The sequence below is a fragment of the Agelaius phoeniceus genome, chromosome 4 (assembly GCF_051311805.1).
Source record: "Agelaius phoeniceus isolate bAgePho1 chromosome 4, bAgePho1.hap1, whole genome shotgun sequence".
In the NCBI taxonomy this organism is placed as follows: Eukaryota; Metazoa; Chordata; class Aves; order Passeriformes; family Icteridae; genus Agelaius; species Agelaius phoeniceus.
Genome location: NC_135268.1, coordinates 62501940 through 62525980, shown reverse-complemented (window position 1 = coordinate 62525980; position 24041 = coordinate 62501940). Strand labels below are relative to the sequence as shown.

Below are 24041 nucleotides of genomic sequence, written 5' to 3'. Positions count from 1 at the left end.
AGCCTTCTACCAGGTGAGAGGCAAAGCTTACCTGGGACTTTGAGCATCCCTGGGGTCAGCTTAGACCCCAGCCTGGTAGTGATGGACAATCTGCCAACAGGATCTGTGCTACCACCACAGCAGGTCTAATATCCTGTATCAAATGCTCCCCCAACCATTTCACACCAATTGCAGTCATCTGTCATGCTCTGTGTCCCTGGCCTCACTGGAGTGTGGCACTTTGTGGCATTACAATATTTTTCAATCTTGGTACCTTGAAGTTCAAATTACTACCATGCAGCCAGGGCCCAAGAACTGAGTCAGGAAGAAAATAAAAAAGGTGAAGGATGGCCTTTGAGTAAGTAGCTGCAGCGTAGGGAGGTAAGCAAGTGTGCTGAGCTGCTCCTCTTGTTACATTATTGAGCAACATGCTTGTTTATTTATTCAATAAAATGGTACAAGGCAAAGCATGATATTGTTTTACAGTAGCTGCAAATTTCCTACTGAAGTGAAAAGTAGTAAATACATGTTTAAAATAGATTAAATATTTTCACATATTATGGTGTATTTTAGCTTTATTGAATGATCTCACATGCTCCCTTGGAGGGATATATCATAAATACAATTATTATCCTTTATGCCAAAATGACATTGACATTAGTTGATATTCTCATGAATAGCATAGCTCCAGCGAAGGAAAAGGACAGACCTGATACCTTCTGCTTAAGTTGTCAAGGTTGGCTGAATTCTCAGTTAATTTAAAACCCTACTTTATGGCCTCTATTACACAGGTTTCTGCTCCCTCCTTGAAATCTCTCTTCTGGGGTGACGAATGTAACCATAAATGTTGCATTTTGTTGAGGCTTTTTTTGTTGAGGTTTTTTCTGCTTTATTCTATGTGGTTTTGGTTTTGTTCTTTTTAAAGCAGAAATTGTATTGCTTCATAGGCTTCTAGGGAGGTCTTTGTACTTCTTTCTGCTTGTAATGTAGGTCTCCAGAGCTGGATATAAAAGCAGAAGATTCAATTTTAAAATGCAAGGAGAGTCCTCATTTTCTGTGCCTGGCAAACTTTCTCTTTTATCCCTCAGCCAACTTCTATCCAGTCCACTGGTTCTCCTCCTCTGTGTCATGCTTGCTAACTTTCACAGATTAATTTTTTATGAGAGGTACTATTAAAATGACTTTGGAGAATCACATAAATTATCTCTGCAGCTTTCACTTGCTCTTTGTTGTTGTGTAGAACTTACTAATATTTCTCCAATGCAGCCTGTAGTTTCTAAATCAACTCCGAGTGTTTTTCTAATTTGTGCATTAAGTAATTTCAACTTGATTTTTTAATGAAGTAAAATATTAACTATTTTATGCAAACTTTAATCCTGGGGGAAGAGAAGCAGAGAAAGTGTGTCAGTTTTGCTTTCTTGTTTACACAGCAACCAAGTCTTCATGAAGGAAGCTCAGCTGAGCCCTGCCTGCCAGGAGCAGCCCTGGTGGCTCCTGTGTCATTAAGGTGCCTCTCTGAGGTGCAATTCTTTCCCTTTGTTCCTTCAAAATACAGGGCAGTGGGAAATGCTGCCCTTTGTTGGAAGAGAAAATGAGGGCTTGCTGCTGTCCTTCCTTGGGTTTGTTCCTGCCAGGAAAACAGACAGAGCTTCTCTTTGCATTTGTACAGATCTGTCCTTGAGTGCTCAAATCTGAGCAGGAATTTATACAGGAGGAAAATTTGATCTGGCAAACATGAAGATGAAGGCTAATGGGAGGTCTGGAGGGCTGCTGTAAGCAGCCTGCTCTGTCCTAAACTTGGAAAAGATTAACTGCTGTGGTCTGTGAGATGACTTTTTTATTTGGGACAAAAATGATGAGTGTTCTTTCTATTTCTAAGGGTCGGTGAAAATGATGTTGTTTTATATATTTATATATTTGTATTGGGCAAAGCCATGCCTACAAACCTAAGATGTGAGTTAGCCATCTAATTGGTTCTGCAAAACAGAACATGTTTTCATATCTAGAGGTCTTCTATAAAGTTGGATCTCCTAGACTATTTTCATATTTATTTTTCTTCTAGTAAAATATTAGTTGCTCTTCATTGTTGTGAGTGAATCAATTCTGCTTCATTGCTATTTCATTTACAGGATTAGATGTTATGTTTAGGAGTGGTGATTTAGGGCCAAATTCACCATATGAGTTTTTATTTTCTAAGAAGCTTAAAATTTCCTTGCTGCTCACTTTTGAGGTGCCAAACTGAACACAAACCAAACCTCTGTTAGTTTTCTAATGCAGCTCAAAAGCACCATAGTTGATTTAAGGGGTTTCCAGCATTTATGATTGGTAGGTAGTAGTGCATGTATAGGTATGAAGGTTAATTAAATCAAGAGGTGAAGTTTGTAGAACAGGGAACGCTTCATTAGGCCCTGTGTGAAGTAACATGTACAATCTGTTCACAATACCCCAAGTGCCATTCACTGAGACAGTGTAATTACAGCTTACACACAGTTTCATTAGTTTGTGTTTCTTCTGCTGTGGTTGACATGTATGTTGCCTTCACTGAAACCCTGGGATAGAGGAGGGACTGCTCGCTGGTGGGCATCTGAGCATGCTGACATTCAGCAAATCATTTTTCCTTTGGGTTCTAAAATGTCTTATCCCAGATGTAATTAAGCTTGTAATTCATCAACTGGCACATTTTTATTTCTCAGACTCCAGATCTAGCTAAAGACTTGTTCAATGGCTCTTCTTGTATGGCTTTTCTCTTACTTTGTTCTTCTTGTTGTTGGGGTTTTTTTTGCTTTAAACAGGGGGAAACAACAATTCTCTTTCCCCACTGCTAGTAGGTTGTTTTTTGTCTGGGCACTTTTTAAATTGAAGTTAATTCATTTTTATTGCAGAGCAGGATATAAAGACAACCTGAAGATGCAGTTTTTAATACACACCTCTCTTTAATGTGCATAGTGTTTAGGCAAGTATAATATCCAGGTGGCTGTGAAGATATGGGGGCTTCAGTGAAAGTTTAACCATATAGACTCCCAAGAGTTTCTTTTAATAACAATTTATGCTACTGAGCACTGTGAATGCACTTAAATAGACTGAAGTGTTATCACAAGTTCAGGCAAATTATGCATTTAGTTGATTCCCAGAGAAGGAGAATTGAAGCTGCAGTTATGATCTCTGAAAGTCAGAGGCTGGATGCGTACATAAAAATCTTGGAAATACGTGAACATAGCTTAATATTACCCTTGAGATAAATCCCACAGTCCTATTCAGGTGAGAGAAATTGGGGAAGCACTTGGAGACTCAGGTCTGGAGACAGAAAAGCAATATTAATGAGGGTAATAAAGAGACTACCAAGGAGGGATGAATGATGAGCTTTATTGCAAATCTTATCTGTACATAATTTCTTGATATTAAAAAAACCTGCATAAATGTTCTTCTTCAAATTTGCTAGACTAATGTGAGAAGAGAATACAGCATGGATATAGCAGAGGTAATAGTAAACCCAACCTTCTGTTGTGCTCTTGTTGTCCTACTAATACGTTTAAATATATTTTAAAAATTTATGTTTAGAACTACTATATTAAGACAATACATGTTGCATCCATGCCATGTGGTGTCCCAGCTCTGCCAAGCCATGGCAGCTGCCAGGGTGGTTGTGATCTGTCATCAGTTCTCTGATTGCAGTCTGAAAACACTGAAAAGCTTAGGGCCTGTTCCAGAACTGTTTTACCCTTTGTTAACTACTATAATTTTTTGGTATCAAGTAAAGTAAATATTAAAATATTTCATAGAAATTGCCTGCCTAAATTTTCTTGAGCCAGGAATTGGTGTTCTGTTTTGAGATGACATCCTGAGTTAGTGTATGAGTTCTTTAGGTTATTGATAGATTGTGTGTATCTCCTGCTTAAATGAGATCTAATATCATACATTTTGTGTAAGGCCATTCCACAAGAAAAGTTAGCACTAAAACATGTCTGAAATTTTACATGGACTTAATTAGATCCTAGCAGGATATAAATTACTGCATAGACCTGGGCTGATGTACTTAGAAACCAGTGTCTGCCAAAATCACCCTAAATCATCTGACAGTGTTTCAGGAATAGCATGTTTTGGGGCAGAACTTCAACCTTTGTGCAGAAAATAAAGAATTATAGGAAAGCAGATGAGGGAACAAATGAACTAAAATGTCATCCATTTGCACCATGTAAGTCCAAAATGGGTCTCAAGGCTGCTGCAAACCATGAGCTGTGGCAGGAACACTGTGAGGGGAGCAGTGTGCCAGCTCTGGCTTTAGGCATGGTGAATTTATGCCTTTGGGGTCTGTCAACAACTTGAGCTTTAGGATGATGCATAGAAGCTTGTAAAATAGATGTACTTTTTAGTATTCTGCCTTCCAAAGGAAGGACTGCGTTGATTTGAGGCTTTTATTTCGACAAGTAGAACATACATCATGACTAAGAGCACTTAGTTGTGTGTTCTCAAAACAAAAAGCCTAATGTTATTTATTCACTTCAGTGCCACAGGAGTGTATGATGCCTTATAGGTGATTAAAATGAACATGCCATCAGAAGTTTGTAACTTACACAGTGCACAGCAAGGGGTAACAAAAAAAAAAGCAGATAAATACAGGAAGCATCAGGGTTACAGTGGCAAGAGCTCATGAAAATGCTTTCATATACCAATAAAAGCTTTCACTTACGCCTCACATACGTTTCCTCACTGCATGTTGCCTCTGTGTCTTGCTGGTTTTTTGATTTTTGGTTTTGTTAATGTATTCTACTCATAGATTTTGGTCCTGGTACTGTTTCTCTTGAAGTCCCTGGAAGAACTCCTAGTGATTTAAACAGTGCTGGATCAATCTCAGTAAGCAGAGACTGTAGGGATGGGTTAATGAAGAAGCTTGCACTTCTGACTTCTTTTAAAACCAAGCGTTTTGTGAGAATGGATAATGAAGTACCTGTAGTTTTTGTTGTGCATGTAGTAAGTGTAATATTAAATACAAAAATAATGCATTCTTCCTCATAACTACACAAACACAAAATTGAAAGATTTGCTGTTCTTCCCCTGTTACTATCCTGTTCTAAGTGGATGTTTACTTTTTCTGTTTACAGAAAAATATTTACTTTTCCACAGTGTTGATGTGATTGTTGTAAAGATATGGAATTGTTTTGGGTTTGTGGTTCTTTTTTTTTTTTTTTTCCTTGATATAACTTTCTCTTTAATATGCCTGTCAGTTAGTAAAATTTTGTCATAAGTTATTTTCACTAATTGTCATTACTGTCATAATTTTTTTGTGGATAAGTGCATGAGTGTACATATATCACTTGAATCCTATTGATCTCCTTGTTTCAGTGATACTTTGTAGCAGTTTCCTAAATCCTTTGTGAAGAACACTGTTATTATTCGGCTTATGTATGTTTTTTTAATCTAGTGAGGTTTTCCTTACCCTTGCATCATAAGGAATTTTGCAGTCATTATGTTTCAAATTGTTGTTTTACCATATCTATAATGTCTCCAGTTTTATGCTTCTTGCTTGTGTCTCACCTATCTACATTTATCCTTCTTTTTCTGCCATATTGTTAGTAATGTTATAATTTCTTCTGAGTTTACAATAATGTTTCTGCACTCTAAAGAGATCTCATCATCTTGATGTGAACTTTCCTTTAAAGCTGTGTGCTAGCCTTGCCAGAGCACATTCTCAAATGCAGAGGGCAAACAGGATCCATGTACATTACAAGCTGTAAAATGTGGGGAGAGGAGCTGTCTTTGACACCAGTGTCTGAGTAGCAAATGGCAGAGTCTGCCTTGTAACGTGGGCTTGTGTTTTAATCTGTCCATGAAGCAGAGACATGGAAGTGGAAGTGGACCTGTTTGTCTCTCTACAGAAATGCCATAATTTTCTGCTAAGTGTATTTGAGGGAGATCTTTCTTAACCATTTGGACACGTAAATACACAGACATGCAACTCGGCTGCAGAAATATCTGACTCTCTTTTTTGGCCCCATGCAGAGATCCTTCCAAAATATGTCACTGCTGATTTAGTTAGTGGTATATACCTAAGAAACACCAAACAATACAAAAATATTCAGTGTATCAAATAGAAACAGATATGTTATAGAATATAATGAAATTTATTCACCTGTTAATGTGAGTGCTGCACATGTTTGATGGGTATAACTATTATTAAACAGCTTGCCCATGTGTTGCCAAATAGTGGATTAAATTCTACTAAGTCTGTTTAAGTATCTCCTTGCTCATGAATATGACATTTCATGTATTTACACCTTTCCAACTGACTTAAAATGTCAAAAAGATGTATTTTTGTAATATAAGTGCCTCAATTCTTTTTGAGATTATTTTCTGTAGCTCGTTTCATATGCATATCTTTCTTTTATGTTACCATCATGATGGTATTAATTTGGATGTGCAAATTAGCTCTTCATGATGTTGTCATGTCAGCATCTGGATTCAAGATGTGCTGTTTCATAAGCATTGCATCCTATTGCATTTCATCAGAGTCCCCTCTTCTAATCTAATTATTCATAAGGAACCTTGGGGATTGTGCTAATGGGCATCTGAAGCTATAAAGAGTAATGAAAGTGGTTGTGTTACTGCTATGCAATTAAGTGTATACAGAATACCATTCATATAATTAAATTCAGATTTTTTACCCCTCTTTTTCTCCTTTATAGTACATCAATTATTTCTCTGAAGTTAAAATAATACCAGTGGAGTTTAAGAGCTTTTTATGAGAATTGAAGCATTTATAGTGACAAAAGTTGATTTTTGGCTTTTATAATGAGAAGCTTCAGCAAATAAGGAGATAGTTTTATGAATTTTTTATGGTTTTTTTCATGTTTTATGTGAAAAGGTGGAGAGTGTTTGCGATTGAGGCAGAATTTGAACTGCTGGGAAAGCAAGGTGCATGTCTGGGGGTGTGTGAATGCTGTGTGTTTCCCATTTAATATGCTGTCCATTGGTTTGATTGGATACAATACACATTATGCTGCTGCTGCTGGTAATGTGCATCAGCAGTCATTGCAATTTGTAAGTTCAGCCTGACCTTTGGTCCGGGTTCAGTTTTCTGTCTCTGTTCATTTGGATTAAGTGTTTTGATGAATGAAGATAAAGTATTTAGATCAACTAGTCAATATGTTTTCTACTGATAATTCCATATTAATAAGTGCTGATGGTTAGTATCTTTAAGGTCTACTGACAATCTGATTGAAATCAATGGCAGTTTTGCCTCATTTAGTTCAATGGGAGCAAGAATGAGTCTTTAACCAGCAGAAAATTATAAACACCAGTCTCTGTTCATGTGTCATTCACTATGAACAAGAGTTTTTTATGGTGCTGTCAGGCTGAAAAAAAAATCTTTTCTTTTTTGATAACAAAGCTGCATTTAGCTGAAGTAATCCCTAGGTAGCCTGTTAGAGGTGTTCTAGCTTTGTTATTCCCAAACAATAGGGAATGTGGCCTCTTGCTGCTTCCACTTAAGTAAGTAGTTGCTGCTGCTCAAAATAGCTTGAGACTGCTGTGCAGCTAAAATTCTGCTGCAGACATCCTGCATTAACCTAGTTATCTTGAATTTTCTTGTGAAATTCAGACTTACTTTAATTCTGCAGAGCACATGGTATTCAATAGCTTGTGCAGTTGCTTTTTCCAGGACACCAGTGACAGCCATGATGTTCCATGTCAGTGAAGAGGCCCAAGCATCATGACAGCATCTTCCATCCTCTTTCTTATCTTTGATTATCCACAGCTGATTGGCATCTCATCCTGTTCTGAACTGCCTTAACCATAAAAATCCCACTAGCATTTTAAAATTGCTCATCTGCCAGGTAACCTACTACAAAACTGAGAGTTAGCTTCATAAAACAACTCTTCCAGGGCATCCTTTCAGTTTCTCCCCAAGTAGGCACCGAGAGAAATGAGCTGTGAAGTTTGAATGAGAGTTTAATAGGTCCAGTCCTGTCTGACCAAATGACACAGTGGCTGAGGGGGACTGAGAGCTTCTCTCTAATCATTGCTGTAAAAGCAAAAGGAAAAAAGACAGAGAGGTAAAGAGCACAGAAAGCCTGATCTCTTGGCTAGATTTTCAGGTTGCTTAGGGCTTTAAAGGTCAAATGCAACGCCTTAGGTTAGTGCCTCCTTAATTATGAGAAGACAACCTTTAGAGCACAGGAAGGGCACACTTTTGGCATTACTCAGCAAGTGTCTGCACTCTCCATTAGTTCATGCTTTCACACATTCTTGAAGTATGGCTGTGTATTTGTGGGTCATTAATCTGCCCTTACAAAGACAAATAAGTTTTGCCTCCTAAGAGAATGGTTATATATCTTAACCTCCTGTACAAAATACTCATGGTGCTTGCTCATCAGAGATCTGCAAAGTCAGGTTAAGGCTGCCAGATTTTTCTACCATGATTAAAAACTCTGATGAAATATCTGGTGAATTTTCTGGCCATTTTCTGCAGTTGGTCATTGCTCTTGAATGAAACTCAGTATTACTTTCACATACCTTCTGAGCATGTTCTCTGAGATAAATGGCATGTCTGAAAATCAGTCAATGGGAAAAGAAACCCTCAGTCCATTCAAATAACCTTTTTTATTTATTTGTGGTTTTTTTTCCTTTTTATTGTACTGTGGTAAATTTTAAATTTTTATATTTTTGTCTGGTAATTTATCTTTTTCCACATTATTTTGGCTTCCTTTTATCCGAATTATAGGCCAAAATGCTTAATTCTCAACTCTACTGTATTAAATAGGGACTAGTTGAAATAGCATTTTCACTGGGTATTGGTTGCTTTCTTCTCTCCCTATTGCTTTTGCATATTTGTGTCTTCCTGTCTAGTATGTACATATCTTTAATCATCCAAGTAATCTTGGTTAATGGACTGTATTTCTGGATGTTTACCTCTCTCTTTGAATCTGGCATGGGGTTAGTCATTGCTTTGTTAGGCTTGACTTCAAATAATATTTTGTTCTAGCACTTTATATACAGATTATTATCCTAATGATCCTTAAGTTTAATTTTGTGCAAATCAGAGGGGGGTGGGCTGCTGCCTGTTTTTCACTGTCAAATCAGATTCTGTCTCCTTTCAAAGCAGATTTCCACATACAAGTTCAAATCCCATAGATAAAGAATATGCTCATTTACAAAGATTGTAATTGATTTTTGGCCCTGTTTTTAATACTTTGCACTGTAAATGACATCCCAGTGGACAATAATCATCATACAGATGTTTGAAAGCTCCTTCCTGCAGAGTATGCTAATTGAAGTCCATAAAGTGTCATCAGGCTGCACATTGTTTCTAATCAGTACAAGGCACTTTCTCTAAGCTTTGTCTAGTTTTGCTGGCCTCTTTCCTTCATTATTTTACCAGCTAGCAAGTAAATCTTGTCAGTTGCTAAGAAAAAAAATCCAGAGTTGGAAATTTTTTTGTGTGCTTTGGAGTGTCTTGCTTTCCCTTACCAGAAAAATACAGATTTTAGTGTGGTTTGATTCTGACTTTCTGAAGCTATCAGTAAGCTTTTAGCTCCAACAGGCCAGGTAGCACTCTGACATCTTTTGAAAAACTCTTTATCTCACATCATCAGGAGAAACATTAGTATGACAATAAATTTCTTTTCTCATAATAGGGCATTTATGATAATGATTGTCATTTGTCTAGTTTCTGAAAATGGAATATTTTAGTGACTGCTTGATGGTTGGATGTTTATTGCAGACAGTTTCTCAGGGTATACAATCAGCAGTGCAATGGAAGTGGCAGATAAAAGGGTCTCTTTTATTGAAAGGAGCTCCAAATTATGTGCAAAATTGCTGGAAAAAGAAGCTTTGCTGCCTGTTTCAGCTTCCCTGTGTGAGTGTACTTGGGTACAGGTCAGGTTCTGCAGTTCTTTTAGGGACTGTTGGATTGTGCTTTTAAAACTCTGGTGAGTACTTCCCTCTGGTAGGTTAATTTAGCCTAAAGTAGCGTCCCTGTATTTCCTCATGTGTTTCTGCAAGGATTTTTTGCATCAAGTAATCTGGGAGTTTATAGGGCTTAAAAAGAGAGATAGATTTATAGAATTTTCAGGCCCTGGCTGCTTTCCTCAGGCCTCCATTCTAAGCATGGAGGAATGAAACATTAGCTGGTTCTCTTCATAAGACTCTGAGGCAGGACCCATTCTTTTTGGGGTTTTTTAAGGTAAAATATATAATTTTCCTTTGCATGCAGTGAACACCTTTTCTGAATATTCAGGAAGCACATTCAATATTTGGTATGCTGCATTATTTAAACATTTTCCTGTTGATTTCAACTGAAGTTCACTCACAATATAAAGATTGAGGAGGTTCAAAAACACTCACATGGACAGCTGGCATACAATAATTTGTTGTTTATTCTGAGGCATCAGAATAAACAGAAGATTTAGGAGGTTGACTTGATTCTCTCTGAATGACAGAATCCTGAGGAAATAATTTACTTTCTTCCAATCTTTGTTTTTTATCTGAGAATGATAATGTGATACATCTCTTTCTTCATGTCTAGGTTCTTTTTAGTGTTTGGGGGAAAAATGTACATGACAGCTGTGATCTAGAGAAGACTACAGTGAAATAATTAAAATAGAATTATTTTAACTACTTAAGTTGGAAGGGATCTGCAATGACCATGTAGTCCAACTGCCTGACTGATTCAGGCTGACCAAAAGTTAGACAATGTTGTTGAGGGCATTGCCTCTTAAACACTGACAGGCTTGGGGCATCTACCACCTCTCTGGGAACCCTGTTCTGATATTTGCCCACCTGGTCAGTCAAGAAATTTTCCCTGTTGTCCAGTCTGAGCCTGCCCCATTGCAGCTTTGATCCATTTCCACGTGGCCTGTCACAGGATACCAGGGAGAGATCAGCACTTCTCTGATCAGGAGGCTGCAGAGAGCACCGAGGTCACCACTCAGCCTCCTTTTCTCCAAACCAGGCAAGCCCTAAGTCCTCAGTCACCCCTCACAGGACATTCCTTCCAGCCCTGTCACCAGCTTTGTTACCCTCCTCTGGATGCATTCAGAGACCTGAACACCCTTCTTGACTTGTGGGGCCCAGCACAGCACAGAACACTCAGGTGAGGCCACCCCAGGGCTGAGCACAGCAGGGCAGGGCTGAGCACAGCAGGACAGTGACCTGTGTTACCCAGCAGGACAGTGCCCTGTGTCACCCAGCAGGACAGTGACCTGTGTCACCCAGCAGGACAGTGACCAGTCTTACCCAGCAGGACAGTGACCAGTTGTGTCACCCAGCAGGACAGTGACCTGTTGTGTTACCCAGCAGGACAGTGACCAGTTTTACCCAGCAGGACAGTGCCCTGTGTTACCCAGCAGGACAGTGACCAGTTTTACCCAGCAGGACAGTGCCCTGTGTTACCCAGCAGGACAGTGACCAGTTTTACCCAGCAGGACAGTGACCAGTTGTGTCACCCAGCAGGACAGTGACCTGTTGTGTTACCCAGCAGGACAGTGACCAGTTTTACCCAGCAGGACAGTGCCCTGTGTTACCCAGCAGGACAGTGACCAGTTTTACCCAGCAGGACAGTGCCCTGTGTTACCCAGCAGGACAGTGACCTGTTGTGTTACCCAGCAGGACAGTGACCAGTTTTACCCAGCAGGACAGTGACCAGTTGTGTTACCAGCAGGACAGTGACCTGTTGTGTTACCAGCAGGACAGTGACCTGTTGTGTTACCCAGCAGGACAGTGACCAGTTGTGTTACCCAGCAGGACAGTGACCAGTTGTGTCACCCAGCAGGACAGTGACCTGTTGTGTTACCCAGCAGGACAGTGACCAGTTTTACCCAGCAGGGCAGTGACCAGTTGTGTTACTCAGCAGAACAGTGACCAGTTTTACCCAGCAGAACAGTGACCAGTTTTGCCTGGCTGGCTGTGCTGTGTTTGATGCACCCCAGGGTGGGGTTTGCCCCAGGGCCACTGCTGGCTCACACTGAGATGCTGTTGGCCAGCAGCACCCCCAGACCCTTCCTGCAGGGCAGCTCTCCAGCTGCTCCTCTCCCCTTTTATTACTGTGCCTGGTGTTACTCTGTCCTTTGTACAGAATCTGACATTTTGACTTTCAAAATTCCATCCCATTCATCATAGAGCAATGCTCCAATCTATCTAGATCCCTCTGCAAGGCCGATTACAGAAATCCTCCTTATTGTTTGTGGTGGAAATTGTACTTAATCCCCACAATCTACTCAATATGGTACTGCATTATAGTGGACTTTCTAGTTAGTGCAGAACATGCGTAGAGGCAAACCTCTTTCTCCAAAGAATTAGTTGTTAATTATGTAAGTGCATAGGAGGCTCTCGGACAAAAAACACTGGGTATTTGATCTGAGGTGGTATTCCCAGAAAGTACAGTGATGTACTGAAGTAAAAAGAGGAGTTTTTGTTACTTATAAATATTGCATCACTAAAGGATAGCAATGTAAAATAAAAACATTGTTGTAGACAGCCAGCTTCTTCCAGGGTTAGGAAAAGATTCCAGGGTCTGCATCTGTCCTCTTCACTGCGGTGTGAGGCCTGATGGCAGCTGTGAGCTGGTGCAGGCATGGATAAGATAATGTCTCTCTCCACTCAACTAGGCTCTGGCAAATTTACCAGCATCTACTCTGTGGTTCTGACTGGGGTAATAATACTTTTCCCTTATCACGGTCCTTTGAGCAACTAACCAGCGTGTTTCTCCTCTGTTTTGCCTTGGAGAAACCTGTCAACACCTTTTCTCTTCATTCTGTATTTAATGGATGTGTCAACATTGCTTAATGGAGGATGGTGAAAAGGTATGTTTTGTTGTTAGCTCTGAACAGGCAGTGAGTCCTGACAGCAGTGATGTCTGGGGCACAGCCTCGTGCTGCTGTTCCATTGGCTCTGATGCCTCTTCAGTCAGATCAAGCTCAGATATTCCTCTGCAGTGTTCCTCTGCAGTGCACAAATACTCCCTCATGCAAACAATTCAGAAGCATCTCAACTACATATCCATAATTTATAATTATAGTGAGACTAAAATAGACTTGAGGCTTCAGTTGGCCTCATGTCTCAGAGCTGCTGTGTTGCAGAGCACAGCAATAATTACTGTGGACTGCATTTTAACAGCCAGCGATGATTGCAAGGCACAGCTTCAAGGATATTGGGGGAGTTTGGAAGCCTTGTGCTTCTATCAAGGGCTTAGGTGTCTAAATGTTATCTGTGTGGGCTGCAAATTAGCATTCTCAAGCAGTATGGCTTCAGGAGGCATGGCCTTGGGGAAGGTGCCTGCAGATTTGTGAGCCACCACAATTTGCTTTGAAGCCCCCCCTCGTTTGGGGAGCCTCCTAAGGAAATTCCTCTAGGTCTGTTTTTGTACAGGAGACAGAAACTTGATTAGTGATGTTTATTTTTCCAGCTGATTTTGGTTTTGACTTTTCAGTTTTAGCGATAGGATGAAAAACATTTTGCATTTAACCTTTTGATGAAGAAGGACTGATTTTGCTTAGTGTTAAAACATAGGTTTGAAGCTTTGAAGTCTCTGTTCCATAGCTGTAAACACAGTGGGAATGGTCTGATTTCCCACTTGCAATATTGCATTATTAAACTGGAAAGAGCTTTTAGGGCTGTTTTACATAATGACTGGGTTCCCTGCATGCTGCTGCATTCAGAAATAAAATAAAAAACCAGAAGCTACCTGACCAGCAAATGGTTCCTGTTTTAGACATTGTATATAGCATTTGTAATATTTGCTGCTCTAGTCCTGTTATGTAATTGATGTCCATTGGGAATATCCCAAAACAGGGATGTTTATTTCCTGAGGCTGTTAACAGCGTTTGAAGTTTCGTTATCAGACACAGACTGGGGAAAGGTGAATTGATTTTTACTGTCTTCTGCTCTTTAAGTAATTTTTTTAAGTGAGTAATTATAGAAATACAATGCATTTAAACTTGAGGGCAAATTTAACATTGGGTTTTCACACTGCAGCCGTCTGGAATTCAGTGTTTCAGGGCCAAGGGTTCATCTATTTCCTGACCTAATAGGGTGATTTAGCATGCTTTTAATTAAATTCATTTTAATTTAATTTTAATTTTAAGCATGTGAGCAATCCCATCTTTCCTCACATTTATTCAGTTGGATACATACATGTGTGTGTATAGATAGATAGATAGATAGATGGATGGATGACTTTGGCCTTTTATGAACTGAATCTTATGAAACAAGCTTTTAGACCAATCTAAAGTTATGTAAGCCTTTTATTAGTATCATTTTCACATGCATATCAAACCTTAAAACAGTAGGGTGATAGAAGATGATTCAGTTATCCTGTTCATTTTAGACAAGCTTGGGAGCAGACTTTGGTCTTCCATCAGTAACAGCAACCCATACTAACACTGAAAAATCTGTTTTTTATCTTCTTGGGATCATCATGTAAACTTGCTGAAGAGATCTTCATGTAAACAAGAGCTACTTGCAGGATCTTTGAACTTGGCTTTAGTTTACACACTTAAACCAGCCACACAACCTGAATAATTCTGAGGTGACAAACACTGATTTCAAGGGATGCTTAGAATGAAGCTAATTTATTATGATATGCATGATCTTCATCAAAGAAGTATTAGGCATTCCCAGAAGTCCCAGAGTTATATGATCTTGTGACAGACCCAGAGGCAAATTCAGAGTTGTCAGCTGAATTGCCTTTGGAGCCTGCCAAGCAAACAGATGCTAATGTTAGATGAGTATCTCCTTGGCTTGGCATGGAGCCCCCATGACAGGCAGCCAGCCCTGTGTGTGACCTTAGCTTGCTGGTCCACTGCTGGGAGTCACAGAGGAGATGTCTGTGATGTGTGAGCTAGAGCTGGCTTCTGCTCATGGTATTTGAATAGAGTTTATTTGGATGCTGTAGTTAGAGTCTCTGATGAGAAGATTTAAACACTGCCATCCACTCTCTTGGGTTACAATTGAGAAAGCAAACACAGTTTGTTTTCCTTGTTCTAGTTCTACAGCTCCAGAGCCCCTGTATGCTGGAAACCCCAACCTCTGCCAGCTGCAGTAGGAAACCCTAATATAATCATGGCAGAGTGTGACTGTCACTGTGTGTGTGCCACACTGATTCCTATGAGCTGCACTCACTCACTGAGTGCATCTGCCTGGGCAAACGGGGTTTTGGGAGCCCTGGGACAGGCTGGCACAGAGAGGCCCATGGGGGTGACATTCTGCAGTTTCCAAGCCATGCTGGCCATGTGTGTGCTGCTGTTGAGAAGTGGCCCTGCCTTGTGGCCTCTGAGCCATGCCAGAGTGGTATTTGGGGGAGAGCAATTTATTGCAGCCAAAAGCCTCTCAAGGTCCTGTCTCTATCAGTTTAGCAGTGTGAATCATAGCACTGCACAACCCAGGAACATCCTGGAGCTCTTCATTTGCTAGCACAGATAGAGCTGTTGTGTCTCTGCCTGCCTTGTCTCTGTGCTTAAAGACTCTGGCTCTAATCCAGCTCCAGCCCTTCATGATTTTTAAGATTATATGCCCCTTGCTTCACCCAAAATCCTGCTCACTGGGCCTTTTCTCCCTGGGTGCATGCTGTTGTGAGGCTTTGTTTGTTGGGACTCCATCAGTATATTCATTTAGCAACATGCATACTCATTTGAGCTGAATATAGGAACATTTAAGTCTCTAGACAAGTGATTAAGGGCTTTATTAAATAGAAATGTTTTGCTAAGCCACAGCATGGATTATCTGTCCCTTAGTATGTGTATAATCAAAACTGGTTCTCTGATCTTGGATAAAAACTCTGGAGGATCTGTTTCATTTTTTTTCTTTTGTGTAAAATGGGAATGCTGACATTTCTTTGCTGACTTCCTTGGGTTGCTGTGGAGTTTAATGCCCAGAAAGTGCTTTGAACATGAGAACTGCTGTGACAGAATTACTGAGAGCTTTGCTTCTGGAATTTAATTGCTTAGTTGGGGGGGGAGGGGGGGAAGAAAAGTTCAGAACCAGCTGGCAGTGAAATTCTATTGACGTTTTTATGTAATATATGGATATAACATTCATATGGAATCTGGTTATTGAGAATCTTGTTTTAAATTTTGGATGATTTTTCATTAGTCTTTGATATATTTGAAATTAATTATTCTTCTTTAAAATTCTAAATATGGATGGGATTTTTTTTGTCTTTGTTTTAGAATAGGCTTTTAACAAAACTTGATGTTTTCTTATTGTAGATCATTGCAATTATTATGCACAAGCACAATCACTTCCGACAGTAAAAGCAGAATTAGTGTATATTAATAATTTTTGTGCTTCCCATTTTTGGCTTCTGTTTGCTCTGAGATGGAGGGTGAGGTTCAAGGTCTTTCTGTGCTCTCCATAAAGCCTGGTTGCCTAGCATTTTTAACACTTGGCAGCACCATTTCTAATCTGTGTGGAGCTGGCAGCCAGGCTGTGCAGCTCCTCAGTGGGAAGTAACATGGAGCTGAGCCCCAGCTCCCAGCTCAGGCAGGCTTCCTTCTGTGGCTACCAGTTTAAACCTCTCTCTGGAAATTGTAAATGCATGATGTGATGCCCATGGCAATTTTTTCTCTTTTGTCCTTCAGCGTGGGTTGGTAAGAGGAGTGGACTGGCACATTTTCTAAATATGTGCATGTTTATCAAGCAGAGTGTTTCAAGCCTGTTACTGAGTCCTTTGCTTAGATGAGGGTCTCATCTGTCAACAAAGAAAGAAAGATCTGGCTGCAATTTTGTTTTTCCTTTTTTTTTTTACCTCTCCCCCCTGCCCCTCCCCGAAATCTCCGAAGAGTAAATGACTAGCATGTGTTACACAGTGTAAGCTGTGAAGAAGATTTGAGGGAATGTGAAATTTAGAAGCTTTCTGTGCATATCTTTATGCTAAAATAGATACTGATCTGCAGTGTTTTCTTAGTTTTAAGCATTGCTTGTAAGAATAGATACAAGCAGAGTTACCAAATGGCTTTGATTTACTGCAAGCAAAAGGCTTTGTAGCCTTTTTTTGGTCTTGTTCAGGCTGAACAGGATGGAGGGATCGCTGTTCCACTCTTTGGCATTCCCAGGGGCTGAGGTACCTGCTGGAAGCAGGGCTGGTGCTGGCCCTGTGTTGCCTGTTGGTGCTCAGGGAGGGCTGCAGGCTCCCAGCACAGAGAGGATGCTCAGGGACTGCAGGGGTGCAGTGCCTGCCACTGCTGGGGGCCCTAAATAGGCATTAAAAGGAATCCTGGGAAGCTTTTTATCAGTCCACTGCATGGTTCAGATTAGGAAGGCACAAAGCACTGCACCTGGTGACTTCAGCAAGGATAAAATTAATAATGTTAAAGGATAATATTAATAATGTTAATTAGCCATTCTGCCTTTGCAACCTTGCTGGTCTAAGCAGGTCACCTTGAAATGAAGTGCATGGAAGCTGCAGCCAATTTTTTGAGAAATGTGTCCCAATTTTCAGATATGCTACATCTGACAAATGTTCCTTGACCTTATTTGCTACCTAAGTGGTGGGAAACTTTGCATTTACCTCAGTGGGCAGAAGGTCAAATCTCTTGGGCCTCTTTTCCTGGAGGCCTTGTACTCTGCAGGCAGGAGATGGGTGCCAGAACCTCTGAAATAAGGGCTTTGAGCTTTTGAATGAGGAATACATATGTGGGAGGGTCAGTTTATGAAACACTGAATCTCAGTGACTTGTGTTCAGTATAAAGTGTTGTTTTAGAGCATAGAACACTGAACCCAGATAATCTATTTTACATATTTGTCCTGTAAGCAGTTCTTTTCTACATTGACTGTGCTCTAATAGTTGATTTTTCTAATTTGAGAAATACAGCTAGAAATTAGCATGTGATTAAAAAGCTGTTGAAAAAATTTTCTAGGCTCTTAAAATAAACACATACAAAAATAGTGAAGGAAAAACCCAACTCCATTAAAACTCCAGCCTAGAAAGAATAAATCACAGTGGTCCTAAGTACTCACAGAGGGCTAAAGACTTTGGGTTTGGTTTTTAGGTTCTGTTTTAAGTGAATTTTCTCTTTGAGAGAGCATTGAACATATGTTCAGATGTTCTGCATGGGAAGGTGTTTTCCTTTGTCCCTGAGGATAGGGATGCAAGGACTTGTGAAACTCAGCAGTCTCATACTGATCTCATGGTCACCTAAGACACCAAGGTGTGTATGTGTAGCATTTCTAAAATCCAAAAGTTGGAGATCAAAGATGAAGAAAAGGGAAAGATTAGAACAGTGCTTGCCAGGATTTGAAGTAAGAAAAATTTGTTGCTTCCATTCTTTGGGGTTTTTTAACTTCTATTTACTACCATACCTAGCTGAAGTGCTCCTGTTTCAAGGAGCTTTTCAAGACCTGGTCAGCATTCAACTGTGTGGGTTTGGATTTCATGTCAGGAAGAGGTTGTACTCTGGAAAAAAGGTGATATTTAGCCTGATAAACCTTGCTCTTGCATGACAAGATTAAATGGGGCTGTTTGGTTTTTGCCTTTGATGTATTTGCCTCTGCTAGCAAAGAAGCCAGGCAAGGTGGCAGTTAACAAAATAACCACCTGAAGTGTAGTGGACACCCATCTCTGGGTTTCATTTGAATTGATCACCTTGTTTCAGTGATCCCTCAAGGTTTTCCACTCTTAGCAGCATCTGTGTTCAAAGTTTGCCTTGGCCAAAATCAGCTTCCTGTTGTGTTTTGCCTTGTCCCTACATCTAACATAGTGCAAACATTTACCATATTTTAGCACAAACTCATTATACTTTAAAGCCACAATAAATGAGGAAAAAAGCAAAATTAAGATTTGCCAGGATGACAAATAATCCTAGGGGTGAAGGGGCAGATAGATCCTACTTTTCAAACTACTTCTTTTCTGTTGCAGCATTTCCTTGTACTCTTTCATGCTTTCTTAAGCTCTCATATGTCCATGTAGTTTCTCAGGTGTGCTCTTTTGTACCCTTCCTCATGCTCTTTTAACATTTCATGCTCTCTCCTCTTGCCATCTCATGCATCCTTGTGCTCTCCTTTTTCTTATTTGCCTCATCTGACCACCCAGTTTGTGCACATAACCTGTGTTGTTTTGGTTCCTTGGAGAGATGATCAGGCAGTTTGCATGTAGGACAAGGAACCTGGGTGATCTGGGTGATCACATACAGGGTTTAGGGCTTACAGTGGCAGTGCTGGGTTGATGGTTAGACTTGATGATTGTGAAGGTCTCTTCCAGCCCTGATGGTTGTGGTTCTGTGCTGCTGTGTCTTGTCTGCCCAAGAGTGGAGTTGGCTTTCTGGTGTGTTGTTATGGGTGTTCAGTATCTGACCCAGCCAAGGTGGATGGTGTGATGTGGGAGAGTTTGCATTGTGCTTGCTTGGACTTTGAGGATGCTTCTAATGTCCTACAATCCCTGGGTCCAAGATGGTGAATAACACTACTGTGGCCCAAAGGGAATGCACTTTACAGAGACTGCTGCTTCAAGCAGGAAATTTTTCAGTTGTCAAGGATCTCTCTGCCAGCTATTTCAGAAAAGGAAGCCTTCATACATTTGAGGTTTTGCATACTTTATTTTCTAGCTGCTTGAGGAAACCTTTGAAACTTCAGCTTTTAAAAAGGTAGCAGGCTTTTTCTTTTAATTTATTATTTTTCTTTCCCTACTTTTTTTTTTGCTTTCTTAGTCTAGACTAAATTCTGACAGCACAGCTCTTTGTATTGGCTGTCCCTTCATTCAAGATACTGTAATACTGCTCCTCTTTTATTTGCCATTTGTCCTTTTGTTTTATGTTTCTCTTTGTTGCAAGCTTCTTTGTTGTTTCTTCCAGATTATTCTCCTCAGGGACTTCTGTATCAGTATGAGTGAACATTGCTTGCAGCCATGCCAGATTGTGCTGTGATCTTACTGGATTTCACAAACCAAGGTTAGGCCAGGTCAGAACTTGGTTGAAATAACATAGACTACAAGATTTTCTGCTAGCCACTGGGAGCACACACAACAAAAACCTGACCCAGATGTTGATGCAGTCAGCTCAGGCTGGCCATGCTGACTGTGCTGGCTGTGATACTAATGCCAAGTTCTGACCTGTTCTGGTAGGATTTCACAGCTTTTTTCTTAGAGAAGAGTACTGCAGTTAATTCCAGTGTTCTGGCCCGTTCCAAATCCTTTAATTCTCTGTTTGGATTACACTGGAATTCAGTTGAAGATTATATTCTCTGATCTTCTTTTCCCTGTACTGTTGCATGATGATTGCCCTTGAAATTTGCTGTGCTGTTCAAAAAGCTGCATTTGTGTGCTGGATGAAATAATTACAAATTTTTCTTTGCTTTGCTGATCTTCTGAAGAAGAAAAAAAGAAAAAACCCACAGTCTTCAGATTAAAGGTTCCAGAAAGGTAGAAATTTTTAGTAAAAATAACCCATGAAAATTACAGTTGAGCTTTTCTTAGAATTGCTTGAAGTTTCTGACCAAAAGACTGTGTGAGGATGTGTAAGTATGTTCAGAGTTAGCTTCACTGAGTGCATATTAGGTGGAAAATTGCATGCTGTTACACTTGAGTGCCCCAAAATGATAGGAAGATTGAATATATAGGTAAGGCTTTTCTAATTTATTGTAGAGGTATTTGGACCTGTTGGTGTTCTGTATGGTTTTTAATAGCTTATTCCTTTAAATAAAACTGTGAGAGGCTAGAAGGTGAACATAGAAAAATATGTAATGGTGAAATAAAGGCCAAAATTAACTTGGGTTATGTGTACCAACCTTGTTTCATTCCTGCACTGAGCCTAGGGAGGGCTGCTGGAGGGTTGTTTGCCTGCATCCATGTTGGAACAATACTCATGAAATTGTGGAAAGAGCAGTACAACCAGCTTGATTTGCCTTGATGTGCCCAGGTATACAGTGATGGAATTAGATTCTATCACAAAACCTGAATATATCTAGCTAGGCAGAGCCATTAACAGCATAGCCATTAAGAACATTTAAGGAGTGTAAATTGTGAATCTGCAGAGGAATTAGTGAGGTATGAAAGGGCAGAGGTGACTAGGAGTCAGTAAATTAAACACCTCACAGGTTGGATCAGGAAAAGCTTCTTGTCAGTTTAAGCTGTGAAGTAGTGTGATATCTTTCTGTGTAGAGTAATGTGGTATCTTTCTGTGAATATGTAAAATAAGTTTCAGGATTCAAGTCTGTAATGCATTTTGCATACTGGGACAATTTGCTGTGGCTGGATGTGGACCAGATAACCAGGTGTTTATGCCCCTGGAGTATTTTCATCTTTTGAAAGTTTTGGGTCTGCTTTTCTCAGTCAGCACCTGTATATTGAGGGAAACTATTGAATAGCTTGACTTTTAAATCAGAATTTATATACATTTCTGCATAGAAAAAATGGAAAATTTAAATTTGGAGTAGGAAGATTAATGTTCTATAAAAGATTGGATTTATAGTTTGATTGTAAGCATTTGGCATTGAAGTTACCCATAATTATTCTTAATAGGTAAATTATCTCTGTCTCTGGTAATCCTAATTGTCAGTGCAAAGCTTGGCACTGCCAGCAGAGATAGGGAAGGTGTAGTGTAGGAGAAGGCTGGAAGGAATCTTTCATCTCTGCCATCCCTTGCCAAGGGCTTACTGTACATGCAAATTCATCAGCTTTTCTATTGTGGTGCATTTATATGTCCTGGAGAAGCTGAAATCTGGGAATTAATTGCTCTGTGTGCTCAGGGGGCCACTCTGCAGTGGGAGAATCTGCAGGATTGGGACAGTAGTGGCTGATGTTGCTGCAGCATTAATAAATACTTGGGGGAGTGTCCTGCAGAAGAGTATGAAGAGCTTTGTTGATTGATTCTGTCCTTACCTCCTCTGTTTTAGGAAGAGCCAGCCTGGCAAACCCTTTGTAAGAAAACAGCATGACTGATGTTCACCTGCTGAACAGATATGCTGGATATGTTTGGGGGGGTGGTGGTGTCTGTGCAGGGGACAGATAGCTGCTGTTTTCAGCTGTTATTTACAGGATCAATAAAACTGATTTTCCAATTCAAGGATAATTTTTACCAACAAGCTACATAGCCTATAAGGTCATAATATTGGATCTGCTCTTTTTCAGAACAAGTTAATTTAAAAATGATAGGTAGTTTCCAGCTCAGGATTAGATTTTCTTATAGAAAGGAGAGATGTATCTGGAAGATACACCTTGGGAGGGGGTGAGAATTTTGCCTCAGAACAACATTGTTTCACACTGCCCACAGCCCTTTTCTTTGAACAGTAACCATTTAACTGTGCATGATATTTTAATGACAAATGCAATATAATAAGAAAATGCAGAGCTGTTTTATTACAATCCTGGTTGAGTTATTATGTGCAAATACTGCTGTGGACTTTACTGGGCAGTGACAGATGCCCTCTGTAAAGTGCAATATATTTTATGAACACTGCCACTGTAGAGAAGAATATTTTGTGATGTTGTGGAATTATCCCAGGCCAATTGCAAATGTATTCACACATATATGTCCAATTGCAATTCATGCTATTGCAGTTTCTTTATCTTTTTCTTTTATGACCTGTTGAGAAATCTCATGTACGTGACTCATACATACACACATATTTTATACTACATTTCTCCCTCTGCATTTGCCCTTCTTGCCCATTGCACACTTAAGATAAGGCACAGTTTAAAAGGAGTATCAGCATGAGGCTTCTGCAGTTGTGCCTGTGTGACTGGGGTGAGATGCAGCTTTGAATGAGTAAAATCATGCAGCTGTCACTTTATAAGCAGGTGACCACACCTACTATCAGTATGAATTCTGTAGGGTGAGGAGAAAATAGCCAGGAAGTGTTCTTCCATTGAAAGCAATCTGAATGAACTTTACATGCCAGAAAAGTTGATTAGAATTTTAGGTTTTAGAAAACAACCCTTTTTATTATTGACATCAAACTCAACCCGTTGCAAACCCCAGAGCATCATGAAACATAACCAGAGTCTCTGTCCTTTTCTCATGCTTTGGTAAATCTCGGGCTTTTGTAGTTATTATCTATGAAATATGCAGTCTGTGGAAGTCCACATAAAAATCAAATGCCATTACCTTTGAGGAGCTTTGGGTTCAGACCAAAAATATTTTAAGTCTTCATGTGCCATTTTTCTCAAAGTCTGCACATCCATTTATGGTTCCCCTTTCTTCCTTTATATTTTGGAGTAGTGGAGGAAAAAATGGAGGAATGTTGGTTTGATTTAGAAGAATTTGGTGGTGAAGATTTGTTTAAAAAATGAAAAGATATTTTTCTTTACTGTGATTGGAGCAAAGTTTTCCTTTTTTAGATGGTAAATAGTTTGTAATGTTTGAGTAAGAATCTGGCTTTTGGATGGCTGTGTAGCTGATGAGAGCTACCGGCAACAGACACTTTGCAGCACTAAACTGCTAGTTTATTAAAAGAATAATAGGAACAGATGTTTTCAATTCATAAAATGTATCAAGTAAATGGTACATCCACTTGTTATTTCAATTCCTTTGAATTTCTGTGAACTCATTTGGGCTAGGTTCTCAAAAGAGCTTAGCCCACTGTCACTTCATTGTTCTCCCTATAAACTGATGGATGATGAATGTGTTTGGGAACTGCAGCTTTTTATGCCTAAAGGGAAGCTCCTAACTATTGACACTTCTAAAATCTGGCCCATGTTTCTGATGAGTGAATACTGATCATTATAGAGGATTCATACATGCAGTCTCTGAGTAATACCCTGCATTTTCCCTGTGATTGTATATATGATGGTTTCTTAATTTACTATTGCACTAGGCATTTTGATTCAAATTATGCTAATAGTGTAGGATTAACTGTGGATTATGATTCTAGCATGTACTGTCATTCAAACAGAAGAACCAGTTCTTTAGCTCCTACAGCCTCTTTCTCCCTCTCATCCTCATGTAGTAATTTGTGCTCAAGACTGGCCTCAGGTTTTGATGAGGTTTCTTGTTTAAGCTGATGAAATTACTTAGGGAAGGCAGCTGAAAATCAGGAAAAGAGAGACTGAGATTCTTTTTGTCTTCTGATGACACATTTTTACGGTGCTGAAATGATTTTTTGAAAACAGTGATTAGAATGGGCTCTTGCCAGCACCGCACAGT

General features: G+C 39.7%; 1 protein-coding gene across 6 annotated transcripts in view; it reads left to right on the top strand.

Annotated features, from left to right (window-relative positions):
* PPP2R2C (protein phosphatase 2 regulatory subunit Bgamma) overlaps nucleotides 1-24041 on the top strand; it is a 190111-nt gene that overhangs the window by 110169 nt on the left and 55901 nt on the right. The gene's annotated exons all lie outside the window — the stretch shown is intronic.